An 18,270-nucleotide genomic window follows, 5' to 3' on the forward strand; every position below is an offset into this window, starting at 1 on the left:
ACTTTGATAAAATATTTTTACATTTCTTTTCAGAGCTATTGTGGGATGAGGTCATCGAGAGGACATGATCCCTGGTTGACCGTTGAGCTAGACCTGGGGATACCTGAACCTCCTCACCCCTCCCTGGTCCTTGGAATGTGTATTCTGCCCACCATTCCAGACTAGGAACTGTTTCAAAGACTTATCCTTGGAAGAGTAGCGTGTTTTCTGAGACCATATCAATTATGTACATGACTGAACTCTGTCAAGGCCCCTAGATAAACTTTTCAGGTTCTGACTGCCAGGGGTGGAAGGTGACCTTCATACATTAGTTCCCTTGCATATTTAAACTGTCACCTACCAATCTGGAATGTTTTGCCTCTTCCTCCAGTCTCTCTTTGCCCTCTGTGTACAGGGGCCAATTTTCTAACCAACAAGCTATAAGATTGAAATAAAGGCCTTTTGTTTTTAAAGTTTGGAAAGATAAATAAGGTAGATTGAGAAGGGAAATGTCCTACATAGGTCTCAACTTGGCCTTTAGAAATGACAGCACTACTATGTCTATATACCTATAGACTGATATTACCTTTGACTGTGATATTGTGTCTAGGAATATATAACTCAGCAATTCAGGAAACACCCTTGGTTGTGGGGGTGGGGGATGAGGGTGGGGGAGGGTGGGGGAGGGGGAGATGGTGAGCTTTGTGATAAGGGCCCAGTAAAGTCAAACAGTGTATGATAATCTGGCACTCAGGAGACCCCAGTTCTTGATTTTGCTTTTATTGTATCAGTTGGGGAATGTTAGCTTTCTCTCTGCACATTTACACCTGTGCACCTATACTTACTAGCACACTATAGTTATTATAAAGGAAATAGCATACATGTCTCAGGCTTCTTAAAAGAATATGCTTAATAACACTGGCACATTTTAGAACATGATGTCACCAGATCCATGATCATTACCCTTATGACAACGTGGCAGGAGAGGTATAGTTTTCTCTACATTTTAGAGGAAGATTCTGAAACCCAGAAAGGTTAGGTGACCTGCACAAAGCGACACACTGGTGGTGATGAAAATGAAACTCAAGGCTGTCTAGCTCCAAAGCTTATTCTGGTACCCTACACAAGGTCTTCTCTAATTGCAATGGGCATAAGGACTATCTGGGGACTTATTAAACTGTAGATGCTGGTTCAGTAAGTCTAGGACTTAGCCTGAAACTCTGCACTCCTAACATGCCCCCAAGTGTTTCCCACGCTATTGGTCCCAGGACCACACTTAGAGTTGCAAGGTATCACATTGCTTCTCCTTAACAAATATGGTAGAAGTCTAAAGTTGTCTTCTTCCTGAACTTAGGGAGAAGTATTCAGTCTTTCACCATGGAGTCTGATGTTAGCTGTAGTTATTTTGAAAATACTTTTTATCAAGTTAACGAAGTTCCCTTCTATACATAGTTTCCTGAGAGTTTTTATGATGAAGAGATCTTGAATTTTGTCAAATACTTTTTCTGCATGAATTGATATAAGCATGAAGTTGTTTGTTTTTTAGAGAATGCTAATGTGATAGATTGATTGGCTTTCATGTGTTGAGCTAGCCTTGAGTAATAATTTTTTAAAATAATATTTATTTTGTGTTTAAATTTTGTATGTCATATGTTTATTGAAGAACATTCAGAAATAGAAAAAGAAAAAATGTAAATAAAAATTACAATATCTCACTTAGAGAAAATATTGTTACTATATTTGTAAACTTCCAAATAGTAATTTTTTTAATGGCACCTGCCCAGGATTCTTTATTCCCCTACCCCTTCTCCCCTCATCAGGAGAGTTCCCATATACCCTTCCATCCCCCACATGTACAATCTCCTCCACTGTTAACATCTTGCACCACAGTGGTACATTTATCAGAACCAGTGAACATATATTGGCTCATAATTATCCCCCCAAATCCATAGTTTACATTAGGGTATACTCTTGATGTTACATATTGTATGGGTTTTACTACACTTGATCTTAGCCAAAAGGCCGAGAAGCGATTGTATGGGTTTTGATAAATGTTATATTTGAAAAAATATTTTTATCAAATTGATATAGCTGGCTCCTATTTTAATATTTACATTTTTATTTCTATTTAAGAGATTTTTATATGCAGTTGTATTTATGTTTATTTACTTTGCTTATGCTATCAACATGCTTTTATTTATGTTATTTGTTTCTAATAAAGCTTTTAATTAATTAAGGTTAAAATATTTTTTATCTTTATTTTCTATGTTTTCCCCTAATTTGTCATTTAATTTTATAGTTTGTACCATAAACAGATTTAAAATTTTTATTTAGTAAAATATCTAAATAACATTAATAAAATAACATTAATTTGCTGAAATCTCTTAATAGTTTTTCTATTGATTTATAAAGATTCTTTCTGATCATCTTGTCGTCTTCAAATGAAAATAGTTTTCTCTTTCCCTTTTTCTTTCTTTAGCAATACGTATACACATTGTTTCTTATTAATTTTGTGTTGGCTCAGATTTCCAGAACATTGTTAAAAATAGCAATGCTAGTGAGCATTTCTCTTGTTTCTGTGTTTAATTACCAAGGGTCTAGTTTTATTATTTAGAATAGTTTTTATCATTAGCTCCTAAAAGAAAAATTTAACTCAATGAGAATGCTACTTTCTATTTCTAGGTTTCAATGAGTTATGAGTAGCAATGGTTGATTCCTGATTTCAGTGGGAATACCGCTAATGTTTGACTCTGATACTCTCAGCACTTAGACACCAGGATGGGACCTCAAATGGTTCAGTTTAGTTTTCTAAGCATGTCTTAGGATTCTTTCTGGCAGTAGCCATTAACTTGGCGTCTCTCTCTGGTATTTTTGTACTCTTCAGCAGTATATCCAGACCACAAACATCAATCCAGACTTTAGCTGCTGAAAGTTCAACATTCACCAGAGGCTCCAGACAAAACGAAGTCCCTCAATTAGCAGCAACCTGCACTATATCCATCATTTGGCCAAACTCCTGAGAACCAAGTACTCTAATCCAAGTCGACTCCCTTCCTTGGGTTAGAAATCCCTCAAAGCAACCATTCTACTGCTTTTCAGGGCCCATGAGGTCACTCCTCTTCCCACTCCAAGTCTATCTGGGAACTGCTGGTAGCAATTGATCTAGAAATCCTGTGACCAACTAAATTCTTTCTGATTCCTTTACATTTGAAGCGTTCTAAAGGAATTAGAAAGGTGGGGAATCAAGTAAACCATTTGAATATCTTAAAAAGTATTACTTTCACCTAGAGCAGTGGTTATCAACCTGTGGGTCGCAACCCCTTTGGCGATCGAATGACCCTTTCTCAGGGGTCGCCTAAGACCATCCTGCATATCAGATATTTACATTATGATTCATAACAGTAGCAACATTACAGTTCTGAAGTAGCAACGAAAATAATTTTATGGTTGGGTCACAACATGAGGAACTGTATTTAAAGGGCCAGAAGGTTGAGAACCACTGACCTAGAGGGACAACTCCTCAGAATTTTGGAGATTACAGAACCTACTTTTCTGAGCGAGGGGTAGATGGTGACAGAATGATTAGGATAGCTCCCAATCTTCTTTCAGATAAAAGGGTTTGCTCTCTTTGAAAGTCATTGTAACAGGGTGAGTAAAAGCAATGATCTGGGTCTTAAAAGCAGGGATTTGAATTGTGACTCCGACACTTTTTAACTTTTTGATCTTGTGTAAGTTACTTAAGTTTTCTGTGTCTTAGTTGTGTGTTTTTTTCAGATATAAAATGGGGACAGCAAGGTATACTAGTATCTTCTAGGGTTAAATGAGAATATAGATATAGATATAGGTATAGAGATATAGATATGCACACACACTCATTATCTATCTTTCTATGTAAATAGATATTTAGATAAATAGATACAGAGTGGAGAAAGGAGCTCTACAGTTGAGTACTTGAAACACAAATTTTATTATTGCATTATTATTTATTAATTATTGTATTATATGCCATATGAACAACTGTAAACCTACTTTTGCCCCACCCTGTATATAGTATTTAAAATAAAACAAGTGCATGGCACATAGTAAGGTATCATTATTGAAGTGAAGCATGGTAGCCCTCTATTTTTTTTCTTAATACAACTTCTTTGACCTTTCAGTCAGCAGAAAAATCTTCCCAATTACTAGTATAGCCTATCACTTTTAGATTTTGGTAGTGTATGAATTATTATGTTTTTAAAAATACTTTATAACCTGGGGGGGGGGGGTTGGGTAGGGGCTGGGAGGAAAGGGAAATGGGGGGGATGAGAGATATCTATTAACAAAAAATATATTGAAAAATAAAAAAATAATTTATATATTTTAATAGATATAAAATAATATATATGTATTTTAGTATTAAGGTAGGAGAGGCTGTTAGAGTCTGATACGCAGATACCATTTAAAATCTTGCTTTTGCCCTGGCCATGTGACTGGAGCGTTGTCTTATACACTAAACGTTGTGGGTTCAATTCCTGTTCAGAGCACTTACAGGAGGCAACTAATCGATGTTTCTCTCTCTTCTTCCCTCTCCATCTCTCTTTCTGCCTTCTTCTCTCTGAAATAAATAAACTTATCCTTTAGTGAGGATTAAAATAAATAAAATAAAATCCTGCTTCCAACCTTATAATGGGGGAATAAAAAATAAAATGGGTTGGGTCATTCATATAAATACAATAATTCAAAAGGTACTATGATAGACATATCACCACCACCTAATTAATACCTTTGCATTTATTACACCTTTGGTAGCATTTTTTATTGAGTTTTTTTGTTTGTGTGTGTGTTATTTTTAATTTCAGATAGAGGAAGGGAGAGGGAGAGATAGAGATAGAAACATCAACGATGAGAAAGAATCATTGATTAGCTGCTTCCTGCGTGCCCCCTACTGGGGATTGAGCCTGAACCTGGGCATGTGCCCTGACCTGGAATCAAACCGTGACCACCTGGTTCATGGGTTGATGCTCAACCACTGAACCACTCCAACTGAGCAAATAGCATTTATTTAGATTTATCCTAAATACCCCAGTTCCAGATGTAGTGATTGGCAATGATAATCCAGTATCTTTTTCGACTGTATGCAAATATAAATATATGCAATTTGCCTATACCAGTGGTCGGCAAACGGCGGCTCACGAGTCACATGTGGCTCTTTGGCCCCTTGAGTGTGGCTCTTCCAGAAAACACCACGTGTGGGTACACATGTACAGTGCGATTGAAACTTCGTGGCCCATGCGCAGAAGTCGGTATTTTATAGACCCTATACCATTACTATTCCTTTATCAGAACAGGTTGCTGCTATGATTAAGGTAAGGTTACAGGTGATTGATAAAGGTGGTTTATGCTCTCATTGCCTGCATTACAATGGATCTAAAGCCTGGATACTTAAAGCTTGGTCTGCAGATCAGGAGCATTGGCATTATTTGGGAGCTTGTCAGTGACCTGGAGTCTCAGGCTCCTTGTAAGATTTACTGAATGAAACCTGAATTTTAACAAGGCCCCCAGGTGAGTCCCATGCACATTATATTCTAAGGAACACTGATCTAGTGCCGTGGCTCTCGAACTTTTCTGTATAATCAAATCATCTAGTTAGTCTTTGCCCAGACATCCCATACCAAGTAAACCAGAACTTCTGAACATGGAACCCAAGGCCTCTGTATTCTTTAAAACTTCCCATGTGATTCCAAATGTGTAGTCAAGTTTGAGAAGCAGTGGTCTAGAGCCACTGAGACATCATTAAAGAGGATCCCCTCCACTTTTTTTAAACTTCCAATTTCAAGATGGAGTTTGTGAACAAGAGCAATCTCTTTGTCTTAGCTAGGAAGGAGGTTGCATTCTCTGTGGAATTTAAGTCCCAGGTTTCCTAGAGAGGCATTCAACTCTATTTTTATGACTTTAAAGTGCTCATAAGGTAGGGTAAGTTAGGGGTGGCATCTCCTCTAATATGATTCGTATTTGATAGTTTCCAGTGAACGCTGCTCAAAGTAGAAGAGTGACTCCTGATGTACTTACCATATTTTACAGTGTGCCCCATGTCTCTCACTGCAACCCTTGTTATTTCCATTTACAATGATGGCACCCCAGAGTCACTGGAAGGCACCCTGTGAGCAGTCTACTGGGAGACCCTCCACTCTAAGTAATCAGTACAGAGGCCTTGGCTCAGCACCTGGGTGACTGGGCTACATCCTGAAGAGCACCATTGGTGGTACTTTGAGAAAGACCTATGCCCACAAAGTTCCATAGTTAATTTTTTTTCCTGCTGGGGAACTGCCTTCATTTGCATTGACTCTCAATGACCTACCTTCAGGCAAACACCCGCCTGTAGTCAGAAGTGTGGTTTAAAATAGAACTGTGTGCTTAATGAATAACAGTTTCTACATATGGGTTTTGGCGCTATCTCCTGCTGGCCGTATCTACAAGCTTGTGGTCCTGGATTGCCCAGGCTCCAGGTAGGAGCATAGGTAAGGAGCAGAAGAGGTATTCGAATGGTAACAGAGCTACTACTCAAAGCCTTGAAGACTTCCAGTCTAAAACCTCCCTTGTTCATTTCATTAAGGTGATTATAGCCTTTTCATTTTTTCTTTTATATTCTCACTTGTGACTCGGATCATTAGCACGTGCCCTTTGCAACAGGGGAGGCTGATTTGAGGTGAAAGGGAAACAGCAGGAGGATATGAACTCACAAAGACTCAGCTTCCGTGGCAGCCTTGCAGCTTGAAAACAGACAAAGAAAAATAGAGACAATATCACAAATGAGCAACGGTATTGTTGGTTTGAGATTTTGCAAATAATTGTCTGGATGCAGGCAATTTTTAATGTAGTAAAATGCCCTGAGAGGCTTGGAAAATAAAAGTGAACCACCTGAGATATTTAAGTTTAAGAAAACCAACTATTTTGCATGCGTAGTGGCAACTTTTTCTGCTGTATTTTAATGTATGCAAATGTAGTTCATATTGTAGCAATAATCTCATGGCAAGTCTGAATGAAGCCATTGTAGGTGGCACTTTGATGCAGTTTTGATTTGACATCACTGTTAGAAAATTATGAGTGCATCATGTGGTGGCAGCATACAGATAGTGCAGGGAGAGAATATTGATTTTTTTACACTCATTTTTAAATAGAGAAAGTGTTATATTCCAAATGATGTGATTAGGCAAACTATTAACATCATAAAACTCTCCATAAGATTTGCTATTTATGCATTTTGGACAAACAAATCAATATGGAATTCTATTGTTAGTCTACTGTATGCTTGTATATTTGGACATTATTTAACTTAGATATGTTATAATGGGGAAGAGGGAGAGCTCTTGATCTTATATGACCAATTCAGAGATTTTTTTCTAGAATCATTAAGATTAATTTCAATGTAAGCCACAAATATCTACTGCTCTTTAATTTGATCATTAATCCTTCTTGTGGATCTATAGTTGTAATCATGTTGGGGGTAGTGGTGATTAAAACCTGCATAATCACAGTCTTGCTGAGATGTTTTGATGCCATCACTCAGCAATTATTGAGTGTCCATCGTATGTAGAATTCTTTAATTTACAGAGGAATCATAAAATTTTTAGAAGCCTCACTCCCTAGCCTGAGGGGAAAGGAGGGAATCACCATTTATAGAGTATCTACTTTCCACCAAGTACTAGATTATTATTATTACTATTATTAAAGATTCTTTATTGATTTTTTAGAGAGAGAGGAAGGGAGAGGGAGAGAAAGTACATGAGGGTGAACGATCAATCAGCTGCCTGCAAATGGAACTGGCAACCTGCAACTGGGCATGTGCCCTGACTGGGTATGAAACCAGCAACTCCTTGGTGCACAGGAGTACACCAACCAACCCAGCCCCACCGAAAGGGCTGCACTAGGTTATTCTCATGCTATCCCAGAGAGCCTCGGAAGAAGGTGTTACTATCTCTGTTTACAGGTGGGAAACCTGAATCTCAGAAAACTCAGCCTTTCAAAAGTATTCAACTTACTAGAGGGAAACCAGGATTCAAACTCAGATCTCTCTTATATCAAACCTTACCTTTTCCATTTGAAAGAAATAGAACATACATTTAGACATTTTGCCATAGTCATAGGTTTTAGACTAATATCTAAATGTTTATGGGATGCTAAAAAAAATTAACCTGAGTTAGAGTTAGTATTTTAAGCATCTTATATGTGTTACCATTTCCCTCCTCTGCCTTGCAGTGTTGTTATCTACTGCTATCTTCTTCTTTGTAGAGTGTTCATGCTAATTTACTAACAAAGCTGAAGTATGTCCATTTCCCCTCCCCCCCTGAAATTATAGATTTAATAAAGTACTTTCTATTTCTGGTAATTCTTAGGTAGCCATATTTTCCAGTTCTTATTAAAGTTTGCAAAATATGAACTTTTAAAATTGAAAGTTACTAAGAAATAGATTTCCCAATCATCAATAAGAATAGATTATTTACTTTGAAAGCAAAATGGGATAATGTTGAACTGATTCACATCTCTATGAGTGATACCCTGCAAACTGAACCTGGTATTATTATAGCTCCTTCCTTTCTTCATAAATTACCCACATCAACAACTTTGAAGGATTTATGTACTTTGTTAACATTATGTGGGTTTCTCTCACAAGTGCTAGTAAACCAACTTCTGGATACTTACTATATTTTTAGATAAGAGAGAAAAATAAGAACCCTTAGGGAAGGATGAAATTAACCTGGCTAAGACTTCCTATGCAGCAGTGTCTTCTATGGTGTATCAGTTTCAAAATTATGCCACCATTGTTATAGGCTGGCACTGTTTGACATGGGCCAGAATTCTGTTTAGTAATTTGAGTGGCAACACTCTCAATATCACAAGTTGTGCTACCTTCCTATATTACCATAATGTGTGTTTTCTGTTAAATTAAATAACCCCACCTTTGGTTATAGGAAATACTGAGCAAGCTTTTCTGTCCCTATTTAGGGCATGGTGTCCTGCTGGGCACAAAGGAGTGGATTCTAAAGAAACAGACAAGTTGCCTCCTCTGGAAGGATTTGTGGGTTTCTGAGCTCTTTGGATGATTATCTACAACAACTAATCCATAAATCAATACTGATATTAGGCTCTGAGAATGACTTTATTGTATTCTACATATTAAAACACAAGCTTTTGATTTTTTTCTTTAAAAATAATATGCTGATTTATCTTTTTTGAATTCGTGGTATGAATCCTAACAGCACAAAATTACTTAAAAAATTCAATATTAAATGACCTCCATTGAGTCAAGTGAAAAATAAGCAACAAAGATTAAGCATGTATTGCTTAGAAGAGCTGCTAATTTGATACAATGTGAAGTGATATTTAAGTTGCTGTTAGCTAGAGGCGATCCATGAAATAATTTAGAGAACTCTTAAGTCCAAGGCACCTTTTAAAGTACACTGTATAGTTCATATGTCTGGAGCTAGGCCACTGCACCAAGAACTGGAAAATCTAGTTTCTATTCATGATTCAGTTATTGTCTAATGACCAAAACAAATCATTCAGACCCTTTGCCAAGTCCTATGGAAATACTTACCTCCTCAATATGCGAATAAGCCATTTTAATAAACTACTGTTTATAATCATATCTTGGCATGTTTTTTTCCTGGTGTTTATTTCCTAAAGTTTTAATTATATCTGATTTCATATGTACCCATTTAAATTAATGATAATATTAGGCTGGTATTTTTCAGCTTTTTTTGTTGTTTTTAAATATGACCTCTGTTTTTAAACCATATAATTATCCCATGCTATATGAATGTATCATTATTGTGCAGTTCCAGTCTATGACTTAATGCTTGCAGTGATATTAATAGTTTTTACCCTTTAAGCTTCTTATTTGAAGCTTTTATTAAAAAAACATTTTTATTGATTTCAGAGGAAGGCAGAGGGAAAGATAGAAACATCAATAATGAGAAAGAATCATTGATCAGCTGCCTCCTGCGTGCCCCCTACTGTGGATTGAGTCTGCAACCCAGGCATGTGCCCTGACCTGGAATCAAACTGTGACCTTCTGGTTCATAGGTCGATGCTCAACCACTGAGCCATGCTGGCCAGGCTCAATTGATACTTTGATGGGAGGTCACCACTTCTCCTCATCTATAATTTCCCTGATTTGTTATTTCTCAAAATTTGAATTTTGTAATTTCTTTTCACATTGGGACATTTCTTCTTACATGGTTTTAAAAAGGGTTTTCATGTATCAGTGCTTTCTTTTAGAGGAGTAAAGCCCTATAAAGGACACTCACAACTTTATATAAGATTCTATTTTATGTATTTAAAATATTTTAAATACAAGACAGGAAATGAGAGTTTGGGAGCTTACTTGTTTAGGGAAGAAACAAAAATCAAAGAAAAGAAGAAAATGAGAATAACAGAAGGAGAAGAGAGAAATGGCAAAGAAGCTTTTGAAAACTTCATTCTAGCTTTCCCTATCAGGACGTGGCATCTTGACATTATTCTCCAGGCCAGGAGGCCTATGTAGAATCTTTGTTGTGTTTTTAAAGAGCCTACAGGGCCAGCAAATATGCTCAGCCGTTGCATGTGCTACAGAAGGTGGTAATCTATATATATAAAAGCCTAAGTGACCAGAATGACCAGAATAACTGGTTGCTATGATGTGCACTGACCACCAGTGTGCAGACGTTCAATGCAAGAGCTGCCCCCTGGTGGTCAGTGCGCTCCCACAGCCAACCTCCCCCAGCCAGCCAACCTCCCATGGTCTCTTCTCCCAGCAGGCAGGCCCCGATGGCCTGATCAGGGCCGGCTGGGCTGGGACAGGGAACTGGGAGTGAGTGGCAGCAGACATGGCCCCTTTCCTAGGGTGGGCCAAGGGCCAGCTCCCTCCTCAGGGCCAGTGGCCAACCTCCTGTGCCCCATCCCTCCCCCTGGCCAGCAGGCCCTAATCAGCCCGCTGCCCACCCCCTGCGGCAAGGAAAGGAGAAGGAGGGGAGGCAGGAAACTGCGCGGTGGTAAGGAACCACTTGGTGGCAGGGCGCTGACGATGGCAGCGGTGACATCCTATCCGGCATCCATTCCTTCTGCACCCGGCCTGGTGACCATCGCCTCCTCTCCGGCCTGGCCCTGATCGACCTGGCCATGATCGTTGACCAGGCCTAAGGATGCCACCCATGCACGAATTTCATGCACCGGGCCTCTAGTATACTTAATAACATGTGTCTAGTTAGTTACTAGTCACAACCAAAGGACATGAGGCAACGCATGCCCGTTGGCCCTCTATTTCTGCTCTTTTGATGTCTTCAGTCTTCCTTTCTGGGTTTGGGAGGATGATTTTGGCCAGGACACTTCCTGAATAAATTCACCCTCCAGATTCCACCAATCAGGGGAAGGGAAGGACATAACTTCAATAGTGCCTGGCACATTGTAGAGAATCAAGAAATGTTTATTGAGTAAATGAATAACTCAAGGGCTGAGATGAACATGGAGTTATCCAAAATCCCTTTGGAAGCTTAGGGAGGCAATAATCCTTGACTCTTGGAGTGATCATTGAAATACCAAGTAAAGTCATATTGAGATTGCACTCAACCTAACCTGTCACTGACATTTTAAAAATGACTGGATTTATAACTAACATGATATAAAAAGCATATATTTTAAATGTGCAGTTCAGTGAATTTGACAGTTATGTAGACCTATGTAACAAAGAAATAAAAAATCCAAAGACTAACATAATAATCATCCACATTTCCAATACTCAGAATTAATATTGATTAACATATTTCATATTTTCATTGGTACAAAATTATTTTAGTGATTTTCTTTTACAATATTTTATCATAACTAGTAGGACAAACCTTCTTATAATTTCTTTTTCCAAAAGATCCTTACCTATATTGATTTATTTTTTTAATTAACTTTAAAATTATTTTATTAAGTTCAAAAAACTCATTGAGAGTTTTTTTTAGAATTTTACTAATCCATAAAAAATTTACAAATAATTGACATTCCCAACCAAAAAAACAAAAAACAAAACACAAAAAACCAATTATCTTATTTTCTCATATTTTCTTTATATTTCTCAATTGATGCTCATAGTTATTATCTACATAAATTACACATATTTTGAATTGGATTATTTCTTGGTAACTAATATTATTTATAAGTTTGATATCTTTTTCCTCTTTGTATCTTCAAATTGGTTATTGCTGGTGTACTTTTGCATATTTATTCTTACATATGACCTCCACCCTGCTCCTGCCTTCTCCCCATTGGATTTGAGGAACTTTGTTTAGAATGGTTAGGAACCTTACCCAAATTATACAATAGAGTGGAAGAACAAGATTTTGCACCCATGTCTTTCCATTCCGTCACATTCTGACATGGGCAAAGACTTAAAAAACAAACACACAAAATAACTGGTAAGAACTAGAATTCCAAACTATGTCAAGTGCTGTAATGGAGAAGCAATATTGTGAGAACTGGTCTTTGTATTTAAGATACATTTTTTGAAAAACAAAAACCAAGTCCAAGAGACAGGCAATTAATTAAAAAACAATGAAAGAGAACAGCACAATTGTTGTGCAATAGGGATTGCTCAGTGGACCTCTATGCATTGAATGACTGAATGCAAGATGAGCTTCCACTAGGTAGCGTCTTTGTTGTTGCCCACTCAGCCCCGTTTTTGGCTGCTGCGCTTTTTTTTAACTGCTCAAGCTTGTTTTTGTTTTGGCTTCTACACTCCTGTGGCTGCGTATTCTCCAACATTAAATAAACAGCCTGCATCCTCCAGCTGGATGCCTGCTTTTGGAGAAATGTTTGTCTTTTTATGAAACAAGTCCTAATGAAACTTGGTCCAATTACACAAACTTATTAAATATTATATGAATAACACTGCAACCACCACTGATGTACGTTGTGAATCATCCCTGACTCGGCTGACAATAAATATCTATTCCCCCAGACAGATGAGCTTTTGCAGATGGCTACCTCTGCTCCTCAGCTGGCTGCTGCTCCCTCGGAAAGCTGACTTGGCTGCACAGCCACAGAAAATACAGCCTAACCAGGATGCTGGTGAAGACCGAGGCTGTAGCAGAGCAGGAAGGAGCATCCATCACAGGCTGACGTTTCTTCCCATGTACAGGTGTAGGGAGGAGATGCAGGGTAACAGCGGGAGCAAAGTTTATCTGACAGTTTTATTATTATTTTTAAACAAACTAGGGGCCCGGTGCACAAAATTCGTGCACTGGGTGTGTGTGTGTGTGGGGGGGGTGTCCCTCAGCCCAGCCTGCCCCCTCTCACATACTGGGAGCCCTCAGGCGTTGACCTGCACCACCCTCCAATCACAGGATCGGCCCCTTGCCCAGGCCTGACGCCTCTGGCTGAGGCGTTCGGCCCGGGCAGCGGGGACCCGCAGTGGCAGTGGGGGTGGGGGGAGGGGGCCGCAATCACGTGGGCTCCACCCCTGCCTCTGCAGGATGTCTCTGGCTGAGGCGTCCGGCCCGGGCAGCGGGGACCCACAGCTGCAGCGGCCCCACGATCGTGGGCTTTGCTTTAGGCCCAGGCAAGGGACCCCTAGCTCCCGGGACTGCCAGCTTCGACCGTGCCCAGCTCCCATTGCTGGCTCCACTCCTACTTCCTGCTATCACTGGCCAGGGCAGCAAAGGCACCTTATTCTCTGATCATGGCTGGGGGGCAGGGCAAAGGCAGCCCCAGGGCCGCCTTTGCCCTGCCCCCCAGCTCTTAGCTCCCCCCTGGGTTTCCGATCACTGTCAGTGGCAGGGGGCTTCTTCCTGCTTTCCCTTTTGCCTCCCTGCATTGTGCCTACATATGCAAATTAACCGCCATCTTGTTGGCAGTTAACTGCCAATCTTAGTTGGCAGTTAACTGCCAATCTTAGTTGGCAGTTAATTTGCATATAGCCCTGATTAGCCAATGAAAAGGGTATCGTCGTACGCCAATTACCATTTTTCTCTTTTATTAGTGTAGATACCCTAAGGGTTGTGCTCTTGAAGATAGTCAACCATCCAGGTAGAATTTACATAACTTTCTAACTTTCCCTGAGAGATTGCTTTTAGAACATGTCTTGATTTGTATTATTCCACATATGTCAGTGGAGTCTCATCTTGTTCCTTTTAGGGTGGCTTTGATTTCTGGAAATAGCCAACATTAGTTTGCCATTACAGTTACCTTGATGTTTTTTAATGATGATTGAGATGTGACTCTGATGTGACAAAATTGATTTTTATTTGGATTTTGAAATGGTTTTAATGACAAGCAGGTCAAACATATCGACAGCCCTGTTGGTTTATATAAACTTATAGATTTATAATTTCTGCATTTTTTTAAAGGTAAAAGCTCACTTGAAGAAATGCATTCTAGGCTGCTTAGTTAAATGCTAATTATATTGCCTGAATACATCCTTTGTGTGTTGTCAGGAAGTTGTGGGATTAACCAAAGGCTCAACTTAAAAAAATTTTCTTTAAAATTTCAGTTTACATCCAATATTATTTTGTATTAATTTCAGGTGTATAGCATAGTGGTTAGACAATCATACACTTTACAAAGTGTTCTCCCTGATGTTTCTTTTCTTTTTTTTTTTTTTAAATATATTTTATTGATATTTTACAGAGAGGAAGGGAGAGAGATAGAGAGTTAGAAACATCAATGAGAGATAAACATTGATCAGCTGCCTCCTGCACACCTCCTACTGGAGATGTGCCTGCAACCAAGGTACATGCCCTTGACCGGAATCGAACCTGGGACCTTTCAGTCCTCAAGCCAACGCTCTATCAACTGAGCCAAACCAGTTAGGGCCCTGATGTTTCTAGTACCCAGCTGACACCATATATAGTTATTGCAATATTATTGACTATATTTTCTATGCTGCACTCTACATCCCCATGAGTGTAAGTACCAATCTGTACTTCTCAGACCCTTCGACTTTTTCACCCTTTCCCCCAACTCCCCTCCCTCTGGCAGTCATCAGTCTGTTCTCTGTATCTATGAATCTGTTTCTGTTTTGTTTGATCATTTATATTGTTTTATAGATTCCACATATAAGTTAAATCTATGTGGTATTTGTCTTTCTCTGACTGACTTATTTCTTCACTTAGCATAATAATCTGTAGGTCTATCCATGTTGTCACAAGTGATAAGATTTGGTTCTTTTTATGGTCAAGTAATATTCTACTGTATATATGTACCATAGCTTTTTTTATCTACTCATCTCTAGATGGACACTTGGGTTGCTTCTATAACTTGGCTATTGTAAATGCTGCAATGAACATAGGGGTGTATAAATTCCTTCAAATTAGTGTTTTGGGTTCTTCCTAATACATACCCAGAAGTAGCCGATTGACATCTGAAAAGATGCTCAGTGACACCAAGCATCAGAGAAATGCAAATTAAAACCATAATGAGATATTACCTCACACCTATCAGAATGGCTTTAATCTATAAAACAGCAAACAACAAGTGTTGGTGAGGATGTGGGTAAAAGGGAATCTTCATGCACTGTTGGTGGAAATAAAGACTGGTGCAGCCACTACGGAAAATGGTATAAAAGTTTCTCAAAAAATTTAAAATGGAACTACCTTATGACCCAGCGATTCTACTTCAGCTCAACTTTTTTCTAAAAAGTAGTCTGATAATCAAATTATGAAATGCAATTATCTGATGATAATCATAAGCAAGAACAGACTTAAAAAGAGGAAGAAGAGATAGACTAAAGCAGAATAAAGAGAAAAAAAATTCTGGAAGCACCAGCAGTGTAATAGCTGCCACCACACACTAACTGTGTACCGCACATGCACTGTGTCGGGTACATTCCCTGTCTTACCTTAGTTAATTCTTGCAGCTACTGTATCAGTAGCTATTTCCCACTACATTTTATGGATTAGAAAATCGAAGCTTCATGCTCAAGATCACATGGTAGTAAGTAGCAGAAGTTGGCTTTGAACCCTGTCTTTCTAAACAAAAAGCCCCTTTTCTTTCTCCTATGCCTTACTTGATTTGTACATTGGCTAGGGTTATAAAGTTGTGTTAGCCATTATGGTAGAAGAAAGGAAGCTTTCCTTTTATTCACTTCAACTCATAGAGCTAATTTAGAACTTGGTTCAAAATGTAGAAGTGATATGAGACATAAAAATGCAATAATAGTTATGTTTGGGCCCTTGGAAAAGTTATTTCATGCAAAAAGGTAGAATTGGTCACTACATACAATAGCACATGGAGTGAGTTTCTTTATTAAAAAATAAAAGCATTTCATAGTCATCATTTTGCATCATCTAAAATATGTGAAGGAGGTTATCTTTACACAACACTACACACTTTGATATTCCTATTCACTGCCATTTTGACTTTCTGATGCAGCATTTACTATCTAGTCTATCTCCCTCTGAGGGCTTTCTTCTAGATAAAAAAAAAAAGAGTAGCATGGATTATTTTGGTATGTGCATTGCTCCTTCTCTGAGGCGGAAATGTTTGCTTTTCTGCAGTAGGGTCACTGGGAGACTAGTTCTGCACATAGAATTTCAAATATAGCCTTTGTACTCCGTTTTTTAGTTTTAATTTAAATATTGTTGCTATATCACCTGTTAGCTTTGCAGACAACATACGTTTAAGTACAGCGGGAAGTTTGCTGTTGCCCAGTGACAGGGGCTGAGATTTACAGTAAATGGAAAACTACATCCAGGTGAAAAAGGTTTTTTTGTAAATTCTTGTCCCCTGTCTCTTTCACTTAAATAGATTTTGAAAATGTCAAGAGAGATTCTTTGCTTTGCTTCACTTGATTCCTTGTTTTGTATCACCTCTCACGATGATACTGTGTATCCCCTTCCTTTCCTTTCCACTTTTACAAAGCTCATTTGTAAAGCTCGTTCAGAACTGTACACTCAGCAAATAACCAAGCATTTGAAAACTCAGGAGCTAGAAGAATGAATGAGTGAGTGTTAATTGACTGGTTGGCTTCAATGACTATTTATAGAATCACTAGCACTTCCCCCTCATTATTCAATCAGATCCAGGGTATCTCATTCTTGCAATATAATAACCTGACCATGTAAATATATTTTGCAAAGAGTATACAAAAAGACTAAGTGAAACTAAAAAATTGAGCAGAAAAAGAGCTCCCACATATGCAAACGGAGTTATCACTGTGTGTTTATTTTCCTAGTGCAAAAAGATTGAGTCTTCTCCAGCTTAAACTTCCCTCTGCAGTTGTTCACCCACAGGGACTCTGCAAGCTTCCAAAGCTGTGCAGCCAGGAAGCCCGCTGAGAGATTGTTGCCCATGGGGAAACTGAGGGGTAGTGCTGACTCCCACTGCCAGTGCCACTAGGATTTATTTAGATTTTACCATTATAATGCAGACACTGCCCACATCATCAGAAAAACACAAGTTTAAGAGGAGATAAATCTAGAGAGTAAGCCTAATTTTTTTTTCTTTTGAATTGGAAGAGAGTGGGTCATACTGAAGACCATGTAGATTCCTAGATGTTCATGTCCATCAGATTTTTATTTAGCCGCCCCCCCCCCCCCACACACACACACATATTTTCTTCTGTATTTCATGATTTTGTTTTTTTGGTAGAAAAAGTAGAAATGCAGAAACAATGGAAAAAATATGAAAGAAGTTTTTAGGGGTCAAATAGGCAGGTTTTAGGAAATTTTAGGAATTAAGGGATCCATGGAAAAATCACAGGACTACAGACCTGCAGAAGGTACATTCCCATAGAATAAGGGAGCTGGGAGCTGCAGAAGGTATACATTTACAGAATAAAGGGAAGGAAGCCACTCATTCAGAGAGGGAAGAGGAAAGCCCAAAGGGAATAGGGAAATAATAAGGGAGAAGAAGAGGAGATCCTCATGTACCTCACCTGAGGTTTGAGCTCTGAAGTTGCTATAGTGACCATATCAGAGGGGATAGTGACCAATCAGAGGGGATGCCAGGGCCTTCATAAGCTTTAGAAAAAAGGAACTTAGTGGGACTCTCTCCCCCTCCCCACGTGGGAGTCTGTGCTTATTTCTCAATAAGTTTCCATCTTTTACTATTCCACCTTTTGTCCACAGTTTCCTTCTTTGACTTCTCTGGACCAGGACCCGGGAATCATTCTGCTCAGAGGAACATCACGCATTCCAGTTCAATTTTCACATTTCAATTATTTGTTACAATTTTTAAATTCTTACACAGAAATAATATGAACTATTTATAGTAAAGGACTGATATAGGTGAGTGTCAAGTTTATTCCTCAATAACATTATAATATAAGCCCATTTAATCCACATCAACTATTTA

General features: G+C 38.6%; 1 pseudogene; it reads right to left on the bottom strand.

Annotated features, from left to right (window-relative positions):
• Positions 1-1,937: 1,937 nt before the first annotated feature.
• Positions 1,938-2,013, bottom strand: LOC132228832 (U2 spliceosomal RNA; annotated as a pseudogene).
• Positions 2,014-18,270: the final 16,257 nt, after the last annotated feature.

Source organism: Myotis daubentonii, chromosome 2 (assembly GCF_963259705.1).
Source record: "Myotis daubentonii chromosome 2, mMyoDau2.1, whole genome shotgun sequence".
Classification (NCBI taxonomy): Eukaryota; Metazoa; Chordata; class Mammalia; order Chiroptera; family Vespertilionidae; genus Myotis; species Myotis daubentonii.